The sequence below is a fragment of the Panthera uncia genome, chromosome A2 (assembly GCF_023721935.1).
Source record: "Panthera uncia isolate 11264 chromosome A2, Puncia_PCG_1.0, whole genome shotgun sequence".
Lineage (NCBI taxonomy): Eukaryota > Metazoa > Chordata > Mammalia > Carnivora > Felidae > Panthera > Panthera uncia.
In genome coordinates, this window is record NC_064816.1 from 92,942,528 (window position 1) to 92,960,542 (window position 18,015).

An 18,015-nucleotide genomic window follows, 5' to 3' on the forward strand; every position below is an offset into this window, starting at 1 on the left:
GAGACATAAGAGATTGATGAGAAATTCTTTCCTTAATGAAATTTCAAAGGGGCAAAACAAAAACAAGGATGATGTTACAAACAATTAGTTCAAATCACATTTTTGTCCAACGAAGACCCAATAACTATAATACAAGGCTACATGCCAGTCAGATTATGAAATCAGGACTCTACTAGCCATTTGTATTAGAAAAAGAGATGAAAATATCTAACATACATGGCAACTAAGGAAAATTTGGTGAAAAATAGTAAATAAAACTGCAATATTGCTCGTTAAGGGGAAAGCAAAACAATAAAACCAGAAACTTTAACCTCTTTCCCCCAAAGCTAATCTCTCTCCAAAAGGACCACATTTCTCTGAAATGTAATTAGAAGTCCTAGAAAAATATCCTGAAGATCTGAGGCTCATTGGAGGAATTACAGAGCAGGATTTCATTGAAGGGTGAATCTCCCCAGTGTGTCCATATTGGTGGCTTTATGGGTTTGAGAGGAAGCCCAGCCTAGTAAGGTAAAGCCCACAGTTCCCCTACCTTCTCTGTCTGCAGAAACCTGAAGTTGCCTCCTTCTCCAAGCCTGGTAACTCACTGTCATGTGATTCACACTTCCAGGTCAACTAAGTCAGACTCTGAAAATTTCACAGGATGCTTAAAATTTTTGATCCCTTTGTAGGAAGGAAATCTGTAGGAAATTTATAGGAAGGAAAATTCTGTAGGAAGGAAATCTGTAATACAAACTATTACTGCTAGTCTCACTTGGTGTGTATGGGAAAATCAAGACTTGCCCAAGGTTATGTGGTAAAAGCTAAAAATACAAACAAACCACTATTATAAATCTCCCCTGGGTCTCTATAAGAAAATGCTCTTTAAATAGACCATACTAAAAAAAACTCTTGAGTTTTGGTCTCAAAAGAACTTTCCATCAACTTTTTCTGTTTCTTATAGTTGCCATTATATAGAAAGAGGTATATTTGTACCATGTTGGATTTTTAATGACATATTCTAATCATTTCAAGAAATAAAAATTCCAGAAAGAAAAACTCCCAAACACATATGTATAGATTGTTTTGACCTCTTTCTTTTGAAATGACTTGTGTGTAGTAGATACTAAAACATAAACATAATTTATTAATATATTCCCATGACTTGATATATAGTTGTATTTTTATGGAAATAGAATGTTGATAACAGAGCATTAAAGCTTTAAATAGGCAGAGTTAGGGGGAATATGAGGAATGCTTTCTATTTAATATTGGGTAATTAATCATTCAAAGACTGAAGAATTGGAAAGTAAAATAGAGAAATGAAATGAACATCAGACAAGTGTGCTAGAAGGTGTTTTTTGTATATAAATACACAGGTCTATTTAGATGGATGTTTTTAACTCCAACTATAAATATTCAATAATAATGACTAGTATCACCACTAGGAGAATTTCCACCTAATAATTTCTACTTCCCTGGTACCCATCTCATCTCTTACATTAAGAATTTTGTGGTAACTGTTTGAAATTTACTGTAAAAAAACAAATTCCTGTGACTCCCTTTTCTTTTCTTAATGTCTATTTTTTGAGCGAGAGAGAGAGGTTGAGAGTGCGAGCAGGGGTGGGGCAGAGAGAGAAGAAGACATATAATCTGAAGCAGCTCCAGGCTCTGAGGTGTCAGCACAGAGCCTGACACAGGGCTTAAACCCATGGACTGTGAGATCATGACCTGAACTGAAGATGAAGGCTTAACTGACTGAGCCACTCAGGTACCCCTGTGTGACTCTCTTTTTAATCAGCCATACTGACTTTGCTATCCTGACATGTTTTAATTGTTTGTTTTTTGAATTACTGATGAATTTGACATTGTATCTCTCTGGTACTGTGGAGAATTCCTTAGCAATTTTTTTAAGTTTATTTATTGAGAGAGAGAGAGAGAGAGAGAGAGAGAGAGAGAGAGAGAGAATGCATGTGTGCTTGAGTGGGAGAGAGCAGAGAGAGAGGGAGAGAGAGAATCCCAAGCAGGCTCCATGCTGTCAGCATGGAGCCCAAGGAGAGGCTTGATGTGGGGCTCAATCTCACAATCCATGAGATCATGACTTGAACCAAAATCAAGAGTTGGATATTTAACTGACTGAGCCACCCAGGCACCCTTCATTGAGCAATTTTAATTCCTTCTTTTTCCACAATTGCAAGGACCAGATGCTTGTATCAAAATTAGCTTTACTTTACAACTGAAATTAATTCAATCAAACGGTAATACCGAACAACTTTCTAAATGAGACAAGGAATAGCTGAGGGATTCCAGCTATCTTTCCTCATTTCATTCTTCAATATTCATCAAATATTCTACCTTACATGTACAAAGATCATGATATTAAATTAACCCACTATGATTACGAACAAAATTATTGCTTATTTTCCTACAATAACAAGTCAAAATAAGCCAAATTCATGTGTTTTTTGTTTACTCACTCATGGCTTCTAGCATATCTGAAATGTAGCCACATGGCTCTTTTGTTTGCTAGGAATGTGTTAACTAACATTTCTTGAACACTATGCCATGTATTGTGTTAAGAGTGGTTTTATGCTACTTATTTCATTTAAAATCCTAGATATATACCCTATGAGTTGAGTTAAGGTTTACTATTATCCCTCTTTCACAGATGAAAAAATTGAGGGTTATCCAGAGTACTGGATTCATTTTGTGTTTCACTAACATCTGAGCATTTGCCTTGCACTGCTCCTACTCTCATGAAGACAAGTCTCTTTGTAGTAGATTCAATTATTGGTCCTAATTCATCACTCAGCTGTAAAAGAATGATTCTTCCACACCTTTGCTTATGACTTCATGATAGGAGGTACATACTTTCTCATCATTTCAGTTTGGTTTTGGATACATGAGTTGATTTGGCCATCGGGATGTTAGCAGATGTGAAGCAAGCAGAGTCTTGAATTATTTCCAGAGGTAAGATTTGTATTTTTGTGTTCTGGAGATCTCCTATGAGAACATGTGCTAGATAGTTTCTCCACTTGAGCCTAGGGCCAATTCATGACTCTGTAGCCTGGAGCCAAATCCAGCAGACTGGCATCTTTAAACAAAGCTTCCCAGCTGAACCCAACCTGTATAAGCTGAATAGCTTATTGTTTTAAGCCATTAGGTTTCAGGTGATTTGTTTGGCAGCACTATTATGACAATAGCTGACTGATACAATACTACCACTATAAGTTGACTAGAGTGGTTGCTTCACAACCATTCTACAGATTATGGACACAACATGATAGTGCATTGCCTTAAGCTCAAAGTTTATTTTATGTACCTTGTCATGAGTCTTCCCTGTTGCTTCTGAGGCATAAAATGCCTTTGAAACTGTTGGGTCCCCATGTTATGCAACACTCCATGAAGATAAACCTTGACCAATGGAAAATAGAAATGACAAGATAAGTTCTTGCCCTTTCTCCTATGGATAGATTGTTTAGAGAGAGTATTAGTGTAAGATATGACTTTTCTGAAGATGTCTTAGGAAATCAATCTGTCAACATGCCTGTGACCAACTCAATGATACATTTTGTCTTTGTTTATTTTCTAAGGATTCTTGGCTGAAAAAGAAAGATTAGGTAAATTTTCCCAGTTCAGAGAATGAGCAAATGGGATAGTTAGTACTCAAACTCAGGTTTTTTGATTCCAAAGTCAAACACTTAGTCATTGTGTTATATTGCACCATTTTAAATTATTTTAACAATTTAAAATAAAATAAAAATTACTTTTAGGTAATTTGGTTAATCATTATCTAATGAGCAACTATGGGATGTAAGGACTTTGAAAGTAAGTCTAGGTAGACATTTTTCTTTTTATTTAGAATACTTAAATATCAGAGTTAAGATGATTTTGAAGTTAAACAGTAAGTTCATAGGCTATCCACACTCGTTACCCCATATTCTTTTAAAAAAAGAAACTTTAGTTGAACAAATTTGATACCTTCTTCTATGGTTAGTAAAGTTCTGTTATTTTTGGTTTCTCAAATTTAATTATCATTTGAGAAAATGGGGATTATAGGCTTCTAACTATCTTTCTGCTTTTATTGAAATTCAGAAAGCCAAAAGACCAATCTTTAGATAAGTGTTTTGTACAAAATGTATTTCCTTTTTGGTTCTAACAAATATTGAGCAAACTTTGTTTTGGTTTGTTTTTATTTTGTTTTTACAGTGTCAACTTCTCAACTCTGCTGAGGGAAACAAGGAAAAGGATTTAGGCTCATGATTTCACAGATAAGTCAGCATATTCCTAGAGGACTAAGCTTGGTAGGATGAGGTCATATTTAATATTTCTTAGAATGAAAGTAAAACTGTCAGATTTGCATATTAATTGCCAGGTACTCTGCTAAGCATTGTATAAGTGTAAGCTCAACATAAATATTTTGTAGCTATTTACAGATAAGAAGGTTGAGGGTCAGCCAGGCTAAATAATTTACCAAAGATCATATAACATCTAAGAAAGCAAAGAGTCTAAACTTAGGTCAGTTTTACATTTCACAGGAGCTCTTAAATACTAATTGTATTATTTCAAAATGAAAAGCACTCCAAAGGACAAATATGACAAAACAAAAATATTGGGGATTCTTTTTAGAATTCATGTATGGTCAAATTATAGCAGAAGTTTTTATTTTAATGAGGAAAACTAGCGGGCCTTCTTTGACTGTGAAACCTGTACAACTGATTCCTGTAACTTGATTATTTTTAAAATAACCTATAATTACATAATTTAATAACTGCCTGATTCATTTATTGAAATCTGCCTTCACATTTACATATCAAAGGAAATATTTACATTTTATTTTATTTATAAATTAGTACTTTTTAAGAGGGTGTTGCTAATAGTAATGTAATGGTCCATTTTATTCTTGGAGAGATATGCCATTGTAAACCTTTCACTAGAAAATTTTCCATCCTAGGGGCTCCTGGGTGGCTCAGTCAGTTGAGGGTCCAACTTCAGCTCGGGTCATGATCTTGCGGTCTGTGAGTTCGAGCCCCGCGTCAGGCTCTGTGCTGACAGCTCAGAGCCTGGAGCCTGCTTCGGATTCTGTGTCTCCCTCTCTCTCTGCCCCTCCCCCGCTCATGCTCTGTCTCTCTTTCTCTCTGTCAAAAATAAACATTAAAAAAAATTTTTTAAAAAGATAATTTTCCATCCTCTATCACTGATTATCTGGTGCATGTTACACATGGTGTTCCATTTCACAGTGATTTTTTGGGGTGAATATATAAGCTACTTGTTAATTTTATATTACAGTTAAGAAAACAAATGAAAAGCTACTCTTATGTGTCTGGTGCCATTTCCGAATTAGATGATAAATGAATAAACTAAACATTTCAAACCTATTCTCTGCAATAACATTGCATTTAGAGACAGTTTGAAATATTGTACAGAAAATTTCCATGGACTATCAGCAAGAAGAATAGTTGTATACATTTTGCATCAAATTTTGGTGATATTCCACGGTAGTCAAGAAACTTTCCAAATCAGACACTAATGTCCCTTTTCTGTTCCATATGTAATAAAGTTTTTTTAAAAAGTTTAACTTAATATTATACTTTAATTTCAGTAGCTTTATTTAGGAAAGTCACTGTTACTATTTTGAAGTGACTTTGATTTCCCAGTGATACACATATGATTACATTTTGATGAAATATGCCTTGCCATATGTTCTACTTTTACAATGACTTAATATTACCTAATTTTCTGACTCATACACTCAAAATGAGATTTGTTTTCTTCATGAAACATGTACTTTGCAAACTTTTATTGAAATGTACAACTTATAAGAAAAGTGTACAAATTATAATAAATGTATAGCTCTATGAATTCTCAACAGGTGAATACGTACCATTTATAACCAGTGTCCATATCAAGAAACAGCACGTTACCTGCATCCCAGAAACTCATTTGAGCCATTACCAATCACTATGATGAGTTTTATCCTGATTCCTTAATTCTTTTTAATTTTTAAAAAAATGTTTACTTATTTATTTTGAGAGACAGAGGGTGAGAGAGAGCTTGAGTGAGGGAGGAGAAGATCAAACTGTGAGATTGTGACCTGAGCCAAAGTCAAGAGTCAGATGCCTAACCAACTGAGCCACCCAGGGGGCCCCTGATTCCTAACACTTTAGATTCTGTCTTACTGTTTTTGAAATTTGTGAGTGGAAATATACATTAAGTACTGTTACTTCTGGCCTTTTTCATTCAACATTATGTTTGTAAGTTTCATCCATGCTACTTTTGTAGCAATAGCTTTTTCATCTGTATTTCTTTTTTTTTTTTTTTTGCTTTTTCATCTGTATTTCTTAACATTCAATTGGACAGATATATCATTTTATTAATTTCATAGTTGTCAGGCATTAAATTCTTTCTAGGTTTTAGCTGCTTTTTAAAATAATGCTATGAAAATTATTGTACATATTCTTTGGTTTACATTTGTACTTATTTCTGTTGTATTCATACCTAGAGTGAATTTGCTAGGTCCCAGGGTTAGCATAAATCCAGCTGTAGTAGATATTATCAACCTGATTTCCAAAGCAGTTTTTATCAATTTCACCACCATAAGCAGACAATGAATTTTAATTATTCCTCATCTTTGTCAACACCTGATATTGTCTGTCATTTTCAGCTTAGCCATTTTGGTAAAAGTGTATAAATAGAAAATTGTGGTTTTAGGTTGCATTTCCTTGATAATTAATGAAGTTGAGTGCCTTGTCATGTGTACTAGTCATTTGCATATAATTTTTTGTAATGTACTACTATCTTTTGTTCAATTTTTACTGGTTTGCCTAACTTGAAAATTGTCTTCTAAGGGTTCTTTATAAATTCTGGACATAAATCCTTTTTTCAGCATACGTCTTCAAAACTCTTCTCCAACCTATAGCCTGCCATTATACTCTCTTATTGGTATATTTGGATGAAGAGAAGTTTATAATTTTAATGTAGTATAATTTGCCACATTTTCTCTTTATGACTGGTGTTCTTTGTATTGTTGAAGAACTCTTGGGCCATCCCAAGATCATAAACACATATTTATATGTTTTCTTTTAAAAGTGTTATAGTTTTGGGGCGCCTGGGTGGCTTGGTCGGTTGAGCGTCCGACTTAGGCTCAGGTCATGATCTTGTGGTTCGTGAGTTCAAGCGCCCCGTTGGGCTCTGTGCTGACAGCTCGGAGCCTGGAGCCTGTTTCTGATTCTGTGTCTCCCTCTCTGTCTCTGACCCTCCCCCATTCATGCTCTGTCTCTCTCGGTCTCAAAAATAAATAAACGTTTAAAAAAATAAATAAATAAAAGTGTTATAGTTTTACTTTTCATATTTACATCTATAATCCATGTCAAAGTGATTTTTATGTGTAGTATGAAGAATGGGTCATTTTTAAAAATAGATATCCAGTTGATTTAGCATCATTTTTGAAAAGACTGTTCCCGGGGCACTTGGGTGGCTCAGTCAGTTAGGCCTTGAACTTTCCCTCAGATCACGATCTCACAGTTCATGAGTTCAAGCCCCACATCAGGCTCTCTGCTGTCAGTGTGGAGCCCACTTCAGATCCTCTGTCCCCCTCTCTTTTTGCACCTTTCCCATGCTCGCTCTCTCCCTCTTTCAAAAATATAATAAACATTAAAAACAAGCAACAAGGGGTGCCTGGGTGACTCTGTCAGTTGAGCGTCCAACTTCGGCTCAGGTCATGATCTGATTCATGAGTCCAAGCCCCATGTCAGGCTCTGTGCTGACAGCTCAGAGCCTGGAACCTGCTTCAGATTCTGTGTCTCCTTCTCTCTCTCTGCCCTTGCCCTGCTTGTGTTTGGTGTCTCTGTCTCTCAAAAATAAATAAACATTAAAAAAACTTAAAAAAAAATAAAAACAAGCAACAAAAAAGAAAAGACCATTCTCTTTCCATTGCACTGACAGGTCAACTTTACCGTATATTAGAGAATTGTGAATCCTTTTCCATACTGGCATTTTCATTTCTCTATGCACCAGGCCAACACTATCTTAAATATTAGAGCATTATTAGGGCTCCTGGGTGGTTCAGTTGGTTGAACATCCAACTCATGATTTTGGCTCAGGTCATTAGCTCACAGTTCATGGAATCAAGTCCTGCTGGGCTCTGCACTATCAGCATGGAGACTGCTTGGGATTCTCTCTCTTCCCTCTCTCTGCCCCTACCCCCACTCTCACGCACTCTCTCTCAAAATAAATCAATAAACTTTCAAAAATATATTAGAGCATTGTAATGGTTCTTCTCTGCTTTTCCTGCTTTCCTATGTTTGCCTTGGTTATTGTCGGCCTTTGAATTTCTATATAAAGTTTAGAATTGGCAGTTGATTTTTAAAAAATATATCAACTGGAATTTTGATTGGGATTACAATGTATCTGTAATTTAAGGAGACTTTACATGCATCCCGCCATTTAAAGACCTCTTTAAATTTTGTACTTTTCAATATGATTGTTATACAATTTTTTCCATTGGATTTATTACTAGGTGTTTGATGTTTTTGTGTTAAAATTATGAAGGTAATTTTTAAAATAACTTATTTTATTAATGTTTTCTGTATTAGACTTGCTATGTTCACTTATTATTTTTAATAACTATAGATTCCTTTGGATTTTCTACACACACATTCATGTCATCTGAAAATAATAGTAGTTTATTTCTTCTATTCCAATCTTAATGTCTTATAGCATTGGATACAACTTCTTGTCTAATTTTGAATAGATACAGTGACAGAGAACATCTTTGTGTCTTTCCTATCTCAAGGGAAAGTTGCCATCATTCAGTGTCATGTTTGCTGGATGTTCTTTTGCATATGCTTATTTTTCAGATTGAGGAAGTTCCTTCCAATTCTTAACTTTCCAAGAATTTCATTGTGAATGTTATCTGTGTTCTCCGCACTTTTCCCAGCTCTCTAGCAGGTCTTTGCCTTTTCAGCACCCTAACATTGGAAAAAGTATTCTTCCCTTCAGGTGAACTTTATTTTCTTCAGTTCTTACTGCTTCTACAGTTCTCCAATATCTATGTAAACATGACACTTTAAATTTATTCCACTTTATCTAATGCAGAAGGATCATTGGCTAGCTGTAACTTAATCCATCCTGCCCAGAAGTGGACTCCATCTTAATATTTCAAAACTTTGTCACTTTGTTCAATCATTCTCTATTTTAAGTTCCACGTGGCCAAATTTTTACTTCTTTACCATGGAGAGTAGGGTTTACTCTTTTATTGGGGGAATTTTAAGACAAATACTTTTGTGACATTTATTTTTGTAATTTTTTTGCTTTCTTTTTAAAAAATCTTTTATTTATTTATTTAAAAATTTTTTGATTAATTAATTTATTTTTGAGAGAGAGAGAGAGACAGTGTGAGCAGGGGAGAGGCAGAGAGAGAGGGAGAGAGAGAATCCCAAGCAGGCTTCACACCGTCAGCACAGAGCCTGATGTGAGGCGAGAACCCATGAAACCATGATATCATGACCTGAGCCAAAAAGCAAGAGTCTGATGCTTAACCGACTGAGCTACCCAGGTGCTCCTTAAAAAATCTTTTATTATGTGAGTCATGTTTTCTTGCCTAATACTGAAGGACAATATAGAATACTGGCTTTCGATCTTTTTCTTCTGCTGTTACACACATGAAGGATGACATTCGTTTGTATATCACATTCTGTTAGCATACCTAAAACATAATACAATTCTCATGCCAGAAGTATTAGTTTGGCTCTAATTTTATATTTCTTATTTCTGTCCTTTTAACACTTCAGTTAGTAGAAAGTATCTGTATATGGTTAAACTATTATTCTTGTTTTTAGGATTTTCTTGAATTACCACTTTTGTCAGTGTAAGTTGTATTTTGATAGAAACATGAGCTCTCTTGCCATAGCGTTTAATATACCAAATGAGCAAAAGTCAAAGTTTTTCTTCTTTTCTTAAAAATTTGTTTAATGTTTATTTATTTTTGTGACAGAGAGAGACAGAGTGTGAGCAGGGGAGGGGTGGAGAGAAGGGGAAGACACAGAATTCTAAGCAGGCTTCAGGCACTGAGCTGTCAGCAGAGAGCCCTACGTGGGGCTGGAGCTCACTGACTGCAAGATCATGACCTGAGCCAAAGTCGGACACTTAACTGACTGAGCCACCCAGGCACCCCAAGTTTTTCTTGTCACAGAAATGAAAACACCTAAATATGTTTATGTCAGTGCAGACTATCATTTCATTCCCAAATAAAAGTCACTTATAGAGGCATCTGCTGCAAGGACCATCTGTACTTACTGGAGTCAAGGTGAACAGATTAGAAAGAATGATTTGTCCATCAAATACACTTATGATAAAATAAATGAAAATTTTATGCTAAATAAATGCATGCTGAATTAAAATGATTCTTACTGATTCTAAAACTTTAGACTATTCCTCAGGGTTTAGTCTATTTTTTCAAAAGTTACTGAAAATGTTAAATACTAGAGCTCAATTTTTCTCTGAGAGTTCTTTTTCATAAATTTAATTGTTAACAAAAATGAATAGCATGCTTGATTAAAAGATACTGATCTGGCTTGAAATAGCCATGTCTCAAAATGATATTTTTCAGATTAATTTTTAAAACAGTAAGTTATATAGCTCCATATATGTAGTAGGGTAAATACAATGGTAACCTCCTTTTAAACTATATTCTCATCTGTGGCAGGCACGGATGTCTTGTGATTATTGCACTATTGTTTGTGTGTGTGTGTGTGTGTACATAATATCTGAGTTAGGCCTAGGCATATGCACTTTATACAGTTTATCACTTGTTTTGCTATACATAGAAAACTTGAGGACCACTGGTAAGGCAGTAAAAAGCTTGGAATCAGACCACGTAAAATTTAAGATTATCGCATCTTAGTTAAATGTTTGATGTTCAGAAAGTTATTTAGCCTTTCTCTATCTCTTTCTCTTATATGTAAAATGGGGATAATATCTGCAGATGGGATACTTAGATGTAATGTATGTATGCTGACCCATATGCAGCATGTCAAATAGTAATTGCTCAGTAAATGCTATTATTAACATGCTTTAAAGAAATAGCCAGGAGGGGCGCCTGAGTGGCTCAGTCGGTTAAGCGTCCGACATCAGCTCAGGTCACGATCTCACGGTCCGTGAGTTTGAGCCCCGCGTCGGGCTCTGGGCTGATGGCTCAGAGCCTGGAGCCTGCTTCCGATTCTGTGTCTCCCTCTCTCTCTGCCCCTCCCCCGTTCATGCTCTGTCTCTCTCTGTCTCAAAAATAAATTAAAAAATGTTAAAAAAAAAACTGAAAAAAAAAGAAATAGCCAGGAATTATTTTAGAAACTCAGAAGTGGCTCACAGAGGCTTTCCACTGCTGATTAGGATGGAGTAGCTTGCAGCAAACATGTCCCCACCAAACATCTAGAAAACTGTTAAATGTAAAAAGAAAAGTCACCAAAGTAAAGGCATTAGAGAGCTCCTGAAACAATTATGACTTACAGAGTCAAAGATTCTAGAAAGAGAGGAATAGAGGTGAGGTGATTTTTACAAGTAGTATTTCCAAGCATTTTGCAAGAAGTATTGCCACTTCTGAGTGAGGGAATCCTGGGGCATTCGTCTACAAACTCTTATTTTGTCATTGATTGGCAGCTGTCCTTGCTGGAGTGTGGGGAACGAGGGGAGTTGATTTCTTGACAATTCCAGACTACCATGTGCAAGGGCAGATGTAGCTTGGGAGAATGCCCTGGGACAATGAGGTGCAGATACTAGCAACAAAAAGAACTGGAAGTCAACTGGAGTCCACTGAAGTGATTAAGCCAGAGTGAGATGAACCAGATGAACAAAACTGGTTGAGCTCCACACTAATATTCTGATTTACACATTTCCTATGTTAAAGTGATTCTGTCTTTTCATTATTTCTCTAATGTAGTAGTCAGTAACAATTTGTAAAACAGGGTAACCAGTGGGACTAGTTATTTCAGAACCCACAACTGATATTCATCATCTCCCTCAACTACTCCTAGATTCATTTCAACTTAAGCCAGTACTTTTGCTGGGCTGGTGGAGACCTAGACCTTCATCACTCAAAGATCTGAGCTCCTGTGGTTATTATGCCCTTTTTAGGCTGTGGTTGCTATAAATGCCCATTCCTAGCTATTACTGAACATGGAAGCAAAACAAGCACCCCAGTGAATCACTCAAGTTTCAGACATATCTGCTTCCATTATGCAGCAGAAACTCTATTTCCTCATAATAATCAGGGTCAGAGTGGCTAGTACAGTAACCCCATTCTTTGGTGCTTTCAAGCACATCATATGATCAGGTGGTGATTCACAAGTTACTGGATCCTCTAGTGAAAGGATCCTTTCTCACCCCAGGCCATAGATGACCAAAGAACAAGGACTTCTAGTAAAGCAGAGCCTAAATTTATATGGATAGAAAACAAAAACTTCTCATGTTAATCACTTGGAATGATAGAGCAGTCACTCTTACTTCCATGCTTTGGGTTTGAGAACTCAATATTCTGTCTATAACAGCACCATAAATATGCCCTGACCCTGCAAGTCGTCCCTGTGCTAGTGCTTGAGCTGTTCCTGTAAAAGACCATGAGAAGTATTCCATTCTATGGAAGACCAGTGGATCCTTTGGTATGAAGCAGTAGGATGCAGTATTACACTATAATTAATCAGACGTCCTGTGAGTTCTGCAGCCCAGCTGGCTAAGAGTCTGTGGGTAGAAAAGTAAACCCATAATTGGAATATGCGTCAGTCCTAATTAGGACAAATTGCTCCCTCCTCTAGGGAAGAAGGGTTCAGATGTATTCAACTGGCCATCAAGGAGCTGGGTGGGGTCATAAGGGGTGGTACCATATTGAGGATTTTATGACAGTTTTTGCTACTATTCAGTTAGACTCTCAGCAGCAGGAATAGATGATCATCTTAGTGAGATAGACTGTATATACTTTTAGGTGTATGTGTTGCCTCCATCCTGGCCACCATGGGTATTTGGCTCATGTGCGCATTGTATAAGCACTGGGATGACTGATAAGGTAGTCTGGTTAATCTCTACCAGATGAGTCATGTTATCCATCTGATTGCACATGGCCTCTGCTGCAATGAATATTCTGGGGTGGGCGTTGATATGAGATACCAAACATATACTTTCCTTATGGTTGCCTCTAGTAATTTGTTGAGAACTCTGTGAAATGGCAGTTTTGGTGCTTGAAAACTTGAGAGAGAAGTGATATGTAACTTTCAGAGCACAGGGAATTGACAAAGAAAGAAAAGGTAGAGCAGGTAGGAAAACCAAAGAAATTGAATAAACCCTAAAGAATGCCCTGAAGAAATTTAATAAACAATCAGATCCTCTCAAGTACTTTCACAACAGGCACACGAATGGAATAGCTATGGTGGCAAGAATGGAGGCAATGGGTACAACACTATGTGTCCTGTCTTCTGATCAGCCAGAGAAAGGCAGAAGAGCAATCCTGAGTTTGAAGAATTTTGTGCCAAGAGGTGGTAGAAAATTATAAAATAAGACATAATACCTTCCCTTCTCTGACAACATAGCCCAGAGCCAGGGCTAAATATGAGAGAACTACAGTGTTATCACAAACTCATCATTCTAATATCATGAAGCCATTTAAGTAGCATGAATGGTACAACAATTTCCTGCATTAAATCAACAACTAAATCACTTAGTCCTTTGTTATCAAATGCCCTTTCAAATGTATTTCCACATATATTTATTCCCATGGCCCTGAGGAAAATTTCAAGTTTTGGAGCCAGCAAACCAGGTTCAGATTTTATCTCTGTAATTTGACAAGTCTGTTTAAATTATCTTAGACACCTAATACATATCCAGCCACACAGGTAAATACTAATGAATATTATTATCAGTTTTATTATTTATCATAGCCCTAAAGAAATTTAATAAATAATTAATTCCAAAATTGCCACTGTATACTCTAGAGGAAAAAAAAAAACTTCAACCTTTATAAAATAAATTTTACTTTTTTTGTAAAGACATAGATTAGATGTCACTATTTACATGTTTTGTACTGACATTTCCAAAGGAGGCATATTTGGCCTGAAGGTTCCCAGAAAACAAGACCTTTACATTATTTATTTTATAGTTTTCTATTCCTTCGGTCAAATCAGGTGCGTATCAGTTGCTGCTACTTCCTCAAGGGTGGTTTATTTATCAGGCCAGCTAGACGGAGCTCAATACTGACTTAAAATTAAGAAGGAAAGTTAATGTTCTTTCCAGAGTAATACCTACATCAGTATTTCAGTCATTCACCCAGGTCATGTAAAGCTGCAGTTTAAAATTCCCAACACACCATGGCTTAGACATTTTATGACCCCAAGCGTTCAGGGCAGTTGGCTTATTAACCAAAAGATAGTGTTTAACCTCTTGTGGTTTTCACCAGGCAAGTGCATTCTGGCTTGTCAAATTTACCTCTCTATGCATTCGTAGGGGATGAGAAATAATTAAAAAATAAAGCGATTTTCCCAAGCTTTATTATTAACTGCTCCACCATTCTGTCAAGATGAGGATTACTTTAGTATACATATAATATATATTACTATATATGGACAGTTTCTGCTAAATGCAAACAAAATCAGCAACAGTTGTTTTTATATGTATGCCATTTGACTCTAATGCTTTTAAGATCATGAAACATAATATATAGTCAAGTCACAAAATATTAGTTAAAATTCTTTGATCAGGGTTCATTTACAGAGCATTTAATGGAGTAGGTTTGAACAGAGATAGATTTATAATTGGGTATTTGAAGGCTTACAAAATCTTTGGAGTTACTGAAGGAATAGTCTACTGTAAATCAATACTTTCGGCCAACTTTTCTACCATGGACTGTGGACAAGCAGACCAACCGGAAAGATTTCTTTCATTGCTGTCATTCAGGGCCAGCCCTGAGGAGATCTGATATGTAGTGGTTATCAACTTTTTGCTGGTGCCAGAATATCATGCAGAAAAAACACTTTTATTCCTCTGCTAACTATAGAACAGAGCACATTTTCACCTCTTTGGGTAACTGGCCTTAGGGAACTTCCTGTAAGACCAAACATGCAGTTAAGGCTAAGTCAACTAAGTAGTAAGAACCGGGACCCTGAGGACCCTGTTTATACAAGTTATTTATCCTTTCTCATCTGCTAGTGCCCATCCCATGTTCAGCCTTCATTGAACAATGACATGCTCTATGCACATGATTCAATCGATCAAATAACACTTCATTCACGATGAGCAGTTTGAGTGCTATAATCCCTTTGTATTCTGTGGTTCAATATTCAATCTTTACTGAGGTTCAGTAGTAAACTAGAAACTGACTTTTCAAAGCAAAACTAGTCATCATCAGAAGAAAACACTGTCTTACTCCAAACCTTTAAGGTAGTTCTGCACCATGATTCTTCTTTGGGACTGAGGCACCATATGATATTTTTATGAGTCACACACTCATTATCACTGAGACTGCTTTGTTATAAGGCTCAAGTGGTAGAAAAGCTTATGCCATACTTTGGACCTGCTACAGATCATTCTTTTTCATTGGGCCAGATTTAAATTTGGCAACCTTATGTGTTTCCTAGTAAATGGGTAGGGTTGTGAATTCAAGTATGATCTATGTGGCTTATCAAATCTAAAATATTTAAAGAAGCACAGTATGTACATGGTAATGTGCAGCAACTTTTCTCTCACTTTAGAGGGAAATTTTGACATGCCTCAGACCAATGGACTCCTAGATATTTTACTGATGTGTAAGCTCCTGAATATTTATGTGATTTATTGTCTATCCTCTCTCATGCTGTGTTTTTATGCAATTGTGATTTCTCCCATTTTATGCTCATCCAATCCATCTAACATAATATCAGTATAATGGACGGTGTGATGTTCTGTAGGATATCAAAATAATACTTCTTTGGGCTATCTACTAGAGCAAAAGAATTGACCTAGCCCTGAGGTAGTCAGTGAAAATATGCTGTTCTTCCTGTCATCCTCACACTATTTTGATTATTTTTAATTACTAGGATAAGGAAAAAGCATATTTTAAGTCCATAGCTACATATCAGGTACCAAGGATATATTAATTTGCTACCGAAAAGATAGTTATAATAAAAACTTGAATACTCCAAGGTATGTGGAATTACTTTTAATTTCTGCATGTGGTATTTTTCTATCAAATAAATCTATTGCTTGATCATTATAAGCCCTAGAATTAACTGGTAAATCACATTAGTGTTTTGGAATTCTGGGGATTAGTATTAGGTCATATCTAGTATCTAATTATCTTCATATTTCTCTTTTCCCAGTGCATAATCATAGTGGAAAATACTGACAGGTAATACCGGGTAAGACTTGGAAAAAGACTCATGTTGTGGGGTCCCTCTCAATCAATGAGTTCCAAGTCTAGCACCTGGCCTATATCTGTGAATTAAGAAGCTATGAAGTTGGGTTTCTGCCCACTAGATCTGGAATTGTATGCCTTATATATGTTATTCAACAATAACCATTTATTACATTCCTAGGAACTGCACAATTAATCTGACTCCACCACAAATGCATGTGGGTCTGTAACACCCTGATTACCACTCAGTCTCAGCCTTATTATGGGAATTGACTCACCTATTTCTTACATTAAAGTACTCAAACCCTGTCCCTTGCTTCTAATTCAGGAGAATCCATCTATTTTGATTATAAATAATAGAAAAGAAATTTGGTCATCCTCATCTAAAGACAATACAAGAAACAGGGAAAAAAATCAATATAACATTCTGGCAGATGACAAAAACTCACCAGAAATGTTGTCAAAACTAAACTATAGTCTACCAAAATTATCGAAATGTAATTATAAAAAAAGTATTCCGTGAGCATTCAGGCAAATATACTGAATCTTTTGTGAGCCAAAGAAAACAGTTTCATGTTAGGTATCTTTTTATGACAAAATTCTGCATCAGAAAAAAGATATTCAAGATACATAGGAAAAAAATGTATGAACTAAGGAAATTTCCATCCTCCTCAGCTGTCTAGTGTAAAGACAATTGACAATATTGAATACACAGAAAATTAGGGAATATTGTGTTCATGAACCCTTCCTGAAAAATCTACTACAGCACAATTTCATACATACAAAGAGGTACAGAAAAAAATCAGTAAAAGGGGTGGTAATGAATAATGAATACCCTTGACAAAATTTCAACTAAAAAAAAACCTTGAAATAAAAGCAGCAGAATGGTTTGTAAATGTTAAATGTTCTGATAACATAGAAATGACAGCTAACAAAACAGGCGTAATGAGGGGAGAAAAGGTGGAAAGTCAAAGCATATTCTTTAAAGCTGACAAATTAAGTAGTAGAAGGTGAACCATACAGCCATATGTATAAAAGAGTGCAAAGGTAAACACAGAGAAAGATAGTGTTATTGAACAAGGTTGTAAGGTAGAAGAAATGAAGAAACAAGATGCATACCACATAGTTTTCCCCTCCATATGAAGGTAAGAGTATAAAGTTAAACCCTTGCTTTATAAATACAAATTAATTACCAGTAAAACAGCAATAAAAAAGAGACAGAAATGGTCCACATAGTGAAAAAGTACCTGAAACTAGATAAATGCCACAGCAGGAACCAAATTTACTGTCATACCAATAAACATTCTTTGGCTTAATTCAATTAGAAGAAAAATATCTTACTTTTTAAAAACTTTTTAATGTTTATTTTTGAGAGAGACAGAGTGTGAGTGGGGGAGGGGCAGAGAGAGAGGGAGACACAGAAGCAGGCTCCAGGCTCTGAGCTATCAGCATAGAGCCCGACACGGGGCTTGAACCCACAAACCGTGAGATCATGACCTGAGTTGAAGTCGGAGGCTTAACCAAGTGAGCCACCCAGGCGCCCCTAAAAGAGAAATATTTTAAATTGTTTTCCAAAGCAAGATCCCATTCTATGTTGTATGAAAGAGACATATCTTAACTGATTTAGAAATATTGAAAAATACAAAAATAGGCAAAGTAAACTAGAAAAAGAT